The 6,653-nt window shown below is 47.9% G+C and overlaps 1 pseudogene; it reads left to right on the forward strand.

The window, feature by feature from the left end:
- Positions 1-6,653, forward strand: part of LOC105510887 — a 29,029-nt pseudogene that overhangs the window by 4,233 nt on the left and 18,143 nt on the right.

Raw genomic sequence — 6,653 nt, forward strand, 5'->3', positions numbered from 1 at the left:
TTCCTTTCCACAGAACAGGTGCCTATTTCAGGCTGACTTCATCCTGCTGGATGGAATTCCAGCCAATGTGATCCAAAGAGGGAAGCAGTACCAGGCTGCAGCCCTCGTCATGATGAAGATGGAGCCTTCTGGGAAGCTGCTACCCATGGTCATCCAGGTGAGGCTGGACCTCCCTGCCAACTCTTTGCTCTGTTCATTTTAACCTCTGCTCCCAGGGACCCAGCCTCCTGGCTTTTGGCTCCCAAAGCTACCCCCACTCGGGTCTACCTTGTGTTCAGTCACCCAGTGATTGATTGCTATCTTTTCCTGACCTTCCTCACCTGGAACTACATTCTGAGAGTCATAACGGCATCTCTTGGTTCTCATCCTGAGGCTACTCAACCTCTTTGTGACCTTTGAATCTACTGAATATTTTCTCTCAAACATGTTTTCTCCTTTTGGTTTTTATGATTTTTTTTCACTCCTATTGTTCACACAGTGAGTGGACAGGAATTGTCAGTTCTCATACATCCAGCTTCTCCTTGTCATTCTACTGTCCTGACTCAGACCCTCATGACATTTCTCCCAAAGCACTGTTAACCTTACTTGGTTTCCTTCTACCATTCTCTCCTGCACTTAACCTATCATTGCATTCACAGGGCACCACAGATAGTGAGAGGCAGGTTGGCGGGGTCTTCATTCTTCCTACTACTTGGAAGGCAATAATCTTACATTAGCCATATGTTTCCCCCAGAACACCAGCATAGCGTCATCCATATGGGGGAGAGGTGAATAAATGCTTAATTCTTCCTCCTTCTGGCTCCAGCCTCCCAGCTTCAGCTCTCTCACCCCAATACTGTTCCTGCCCTCAGATCCTCTGCTTGCCTGGCTCCGGGCCAAATCCTGGATCTGAAACTCAGATTCCAACTGCACAAGCTCCGATACTATTTGCTGAACACTCATCTAGTAGCTGAAGTCATTGCTGTCGTCACCATAATGTGCCTCCCACGTTTGTGCCCTGTCTTCAAGGTACAAGCTCCACCACTCTCCATGTCCCAAAGCAACAACCCAACAGCTACCTAGTTTTTAAGAAATCTAAGGCACCTGGGACAACATGTAAACAGAGCTGCTTGAAATTTCACAAACATCCATATGATATTGCAGCAAAGAATCTTCAGGGCAATTTGTAAATGGAGGCAAGAGGAGGAGACAGATAATTGAGCCAGGGCCTTCAGCCTTATGATTGTACTTTTAATGTCTAAATTAATTTAATGTAAACTAATTATAGACTCACAGGCAGTTGTTAGAAATACTAAAGAGATCCCATGTATCCCATTAAGTCAAGTCACTTAGCATTTATCCAGTACATGTTGTAGGGTGGTTCTCTGAAATTCTCTAGCAATGGGTCTCAAGTAGAGTAGGAAAACAAAAATAATAAGCAAAAGTGTTGCATCTGCACTGGGAGATTTATCATTTATCATGAAAGACAGGCAATACGTATGAGAAAAAAACAGAAAACAATTATCTGTGATATGGTTTGGATGTTTGTCCTTCCAATTCTCTTGTTGAAGTGTAATCCCTAATGTTGGATGTGGGGCCTGGTGGAAGGTGTTTAGATCATGGCTTCATGCTGTCCTCCCAATAATGAGTGAGTTCTCACTCTGAGTTAACACAAGATCTGGTTGTTTTTTAAAAGAGTATGGCGCCTCCCCTCTCTATCTTGTTCCTGCTCTCCTGCTCCCTCTCTCCATGTGACATGCCTGCTCTGCTCCCCCTTCACCCTCCACCATGATTGAAAGTTTCCTGAAACCTCACTAGAAACTAAGCAGATGCCAACATGCTTCCTATACAGCCTGCAGAACCGTGAGCCACTTAAACCTCTTTTCTTAGTAAATTATCCAGTCTCAGATAATCCCTCGTAGTGATGCAGAACAGACTAACACAATCTGGAAACAGTTTGAGATGAAGAGAAATAGCTGTAATCACTATAGTATCTATGGAGAATGTTCCACCACTAGTGGGGAGTCTTTAGGTAGAAGACCAAAGGGCAAGGCGAGCAGCCCAGCACGTTTCTCATACCTGACCAAGGAGAGAGGTAGATAAAGACATTAGCATGGCAGTGACAGGTGGCTGGAAGAAAAAAATCAGATACGTGGTGATGGGGGAAGAGTAGCCGCAGCATGCCTGTGTCCAAGATGGAATGGAGAACTTCTGTTGGAGATGTAAGCTCCTTATCACCTAGGAGCCTACAGGGGGCATGTTGTACTTCCCTAGAAATACTGACATTTTACAAAACAGTGAGTCTAGTATCTATTGCTAGGCAGAAAGCAGTATAATAAAACTTGGGCTTGCTTAAACATGTTTTCAAAATCTTTATGACATTTTATATATAGAAAAAGGGAGCAAAATGATATAAGTTTATGAACCAGAGCAATTGTCAGAAACAGTAAAGTCAGGAGAGGGAGGCAGTTTGGGAGACAAAGATGAGGTGTTCTGTTTTAGATGCATGGAGTTCGAAGAGTTGGCAAGAGATGCAAGTGAGTGCCTGGCAGACAGGACAGCTGGATTGTGTTTCTGCTGCTGGTCACCACCTCCACCCCCAAATCTGGCTATTACTAGTTGTGGTCCCTCTGGGTCTGAGAGAACATAGATAAGACAGGCAGTAATATGGAATCTTAGATTTGATTGCCTTCATACTGTCTTTGCCTCACCATCCGATGCCCAGGTTGAATAGGTTAAGGCCACCCTCACACCTCAGAATCCCTCTTCACTAGTTCAGCCCCCTGTACACCCATCTCCCTCACATAACAATTTCCTCCCATGACAGACAGCTGAGTTGTTGTCAAGACACAGAGGAGGGCTAAGCCTGCAAATATAAAAGTTACCTGTGCAGGCTGTGGACTCAGACTGTTGGAGTCTGAGTCCTCAGTCCTTAACAGGTGTGTGTTTCAGGGTCCTCATCTCTGAATGGAGATAACAGAATTTACATTGTGAAGTTGTTAAGGGATTAAACGACAGGACAGACAGCGTGACTCAGGATCAATTGGAGAGATGTGTGAATTCTTCCTATTACTATGTAGCAATTTGTTGTTATTGTTTATCCTTGGGTATGTTGTTATTATTTTTTATTTATTTATTTATTTTTACCTTCAGCCAGCTCACTCCATGTTGTTATTATTAGTTGCTTATCCTTGGGTATCTACCCACCTCATCTGGACTTTGGGTTTTCTGTGACATTCACCATCTTTCCATGGAGTTTTCCAGGTTTAAGCCAATGTGAGCTGCTTTGATATCTTTGCAAGAGATATCAAAGAGAATACAAGAGTATTCTTTGGGCCAGTCCTGTGTGTCTGGCATTAAAGACCTTAGATAGATGCCAACAGCATAAACCCTGCATATGAACCAGTTGAAAATGAAGATAAAATAGTTCTTTTTTTGTATTTTTAGAGACAGGGTATTGCTCTGTCACCTAGGCTGGAGTGCAGTGGCATAATCACAGCTCACTGCAGCTTCAATTTCCTGGGCTCAAGGGATCCTCCTGCCTCAGTCTCCTGAGTAGCTTAGTCTATAGGCATACACCACTACACCTGTGTACCTGGCTAATTTTTAACTTTAATTAGGGACAGAGGCTTGCTGTGTTGCCTAGGCTGGTCTTGAACTTCTGGCCTCAAGTGATCCTCTGCCTCGGCCTCCCAAAGTACTGGGATTATAGGTGTGAGCCACCATGTTTGGCTCCAAATAGGTTAGGAATAAAAGAAATGAATGTGAGAATCAGTGACCCCTTTTTTAAGGGTCAAAGAAAAGCAGGAAAGAGGAAACCTAATAGTATCTAACGGGCCAGGGAAGATTTGGTGAGAATAGCTTGGCTTTGCTCCACGAATTCTGACTGAAGGCACCATACTCAACACCACTTCAATATAAACAATAAGAGTGCGACGATCAGAGATTGGAGGAACAGCTTTGAAAATAAGCAGAGGCTAGTTTAAGCTATAAGGGTGTGAATGATAGAGGAGGTATAAAAAAAATCAAAAGTTAAGGGGCTGATTCTTAAAGGGCACCTGTACTCAAGGTGGAAATAATAGAGGTAATGATGACAGCTGCTATTTGAGGACTTGTGTACCTGAAGCACTGTGCTAAAAATGCTCTCTGTACATCACGGGCATAAACATCACCACAGTGCCTGAAATAAGAGACCTGGTTATCACCTCCCACTGACAGATAAGGAGATCAACATTCAGAGAGTTTATTACATTGCCAATACCAAAGCTAGAAGTGAGCATGGACTCAAATCCAGGTCAGTCTGACTCCAGGGCACAACGCATAGGGAAGTTGGAGAGTGCAAGTGAGCGGGAGCATGAGTGTCAGGGCATCTGGAGACCAGCCTGTCAAGGCAGCAGCAGTGAGGAAAGCATCGAGAGGAGAAGACTCCATGCTATGTGGCGGGCCCTACCAGGAAAGAGCCAAGCATGGTCTCCACCAACCACCCCTCCAATCTCCTCCTTGCCAGCTCCTGATCCCCCATATCTACTACATCATGGAAATCAACACCTGGACCTGACCCCAACATATCTCAGAAGGTGGAATATTTGCTAAGATAAGAAGGGAATGGGGCACGAGGCCAGCTAATCATCCAACAATCTCTGTCCTGCCAGCTTCAAGATCTCCCAGACCAACCTGTGTGAACGTCCTGAACCTTAAGCCCCTGAGCCCTATCCCTTTTATAGCCATGACTTTAAATATGAAAACCCCATCTGTGAACCCCCTTTATAGTATGTCCTCATTCTCCAGCTGTGCTTCCATCCCTCAAGACCTGTCATCTCTCTTGTCCCAGGCAGTGAGCCCAGGTGGAGGGGGCCATGTGCAGTTGTTCCATCGGGCAGCGGCTCAGCTGACCTGCTGCTCCCTCTGTCATCCTGATGACCTGGCTGCCCATGGCCTGCTGGGACTCCCACGTGCTCTCCATGACCATGATGTTTTAGGCCCTGGGAGATTATTGCCCGGTGGGTGAGGGGGAGCTGAGAAGTGGGGCATGGTGGGGAGGAGGGGAGCTCTGGCCTGAGGCCAGCATGGGGCAAAAAGCAAAGTGAAAATGAGAAGGTCCAGACAGGAGGAGCAGAGAACTCAATCATGGGGAGAGATGAGGAAGAGTGAGGACACAGTGGGTGGTTCTGAAAATGAGGAGACTGGGATGGGGCAGAGAGAGGTGAGGGGAGCTGTCGGGGGAGACAGAGGTCTGGGACAAAACAGGATTTTGTGAGGAAGCATGGCAGCAACTGTGGGAATTCCTGGAACTAAGGACCTACATCTCCTTCCATGAGACACTAATGTGTTTAGAGGGTTGGGGATGTCCTGAAGGCACGTCTTGTGAGGTCTCTCCAGATACACTGAAAGCATTGGGCAGATGTCACAGAAAGAGGAGGACAGGTCAGAAGCCGGGCCTCCTGCTCTCTGAGGCTCAGGCGCCTTCTCCCCTGGGCAGGTGTGTGGAGATCGTCCACCTCTTCTACCAAAGGGATGATATGGTGAGGGAGGACCCTGAGCTGCAGACCTGGTATCAGGAGATCATGGAGGTGGGGCTGTGCCAGGCCCAGGACTGAGGTAACATCTGTCTCAGAGACTGGAGCTCCTAGGAGACTCTGCCAGGGACCCTTCCCAGTGCTGCCCTTCTGGGGACAGGACCCCAGCCTCTCATCACACCCCCCTCCCTCCACCCAGGAAAGCATCTCTGCATCCCATTCCCACCTCCCCAGACCCAGGGCAGTTCTAGAGACCTGAGGACTGTCCTCCTCGGAGACCCTGGCCATCAACCCCTACCCCCACCCCACCCCAGTCACAGATGCCCCTGAGCTGCCATATCCTTGGGCCCAACAAGGCTGGAGCCACAGCCATGAGAGGTTCTGCCAGTCCCTGCTGGGGCTCATGTTCTCACTTCACGTTTGCTTTTTACCTAAGGATGCAAAACAGGGAGATTTTCCCTTCCAAAGCCCAGAGTGACCCATCTTGGCTTTCCCTCCCTTCACCTCCTGCCTGCTACTGTCCAGCACACATGAAGGGCCCAGGCCTGCTGCACCCCCACGGCAGTGCAGGGCCAGCTGTATATGCTTTGGCTTCAACCTGAACTCAATGCCCTGACGCTTGGGTCAGTTCCTTTGGGTCAGCCCCTTCCCTAGGATCTAGTTGCTATCTTTTGTCCCTGCCCACTGCATATTTATTGATGCAGAAGAACTAGCCTTTCTTGGGCCCTTCCCAGGTTCGTTTTCCTCTCACTTGCACACATGGGCCAGCCAGGATTGTTTCAAGTCATCCTTCAGCTCCTCTCCATCCTTCAGAGCAACACCTTGAGTCCCACCCTTTGCCTCTGTGGAAAAATGCAAACACCCACTGGCCAGGCCCTGGGGATACCCATATCAATAAACTAACCTCCTGCCTTAGAGGGGAGTCTTGCCCTGGAAGACCTGGGGCTACACCACCCTACCTATCCCACCCCACCCTTTGGGTCCTTCAAGAACCAAACTTTCGGGCGGAGCAAGATGGCCGAGTAGGAACAGCTCCAGTCTCCCAACTCCCAGCGCGAGCGACACAGAAGACCGGTGATTTCTGCATTTTCAACTGAGGTACTGGGGTCATTTCACTAGGGAGTGCCGGACAATCGGTGCTGGTCAGCTGCTGCAGCC

Source organism: Colobus angolensis, unplaced genomic scaffold (genome assembly GCF_000951035.1).
Source record: "Colobus angolensis palliatus isolate OR3802 unplaced genomic scaffold, Cang.pa_1.0 Scaffold193, whole genome shotgun sequence".
Classification (NCBI taxonomy): domain Eukaryota; kingdom Metazoa; phylum Chordata; class Mammalia; order Primates; family Cercopithecidae; genus Colobus; species Colobus angolensis.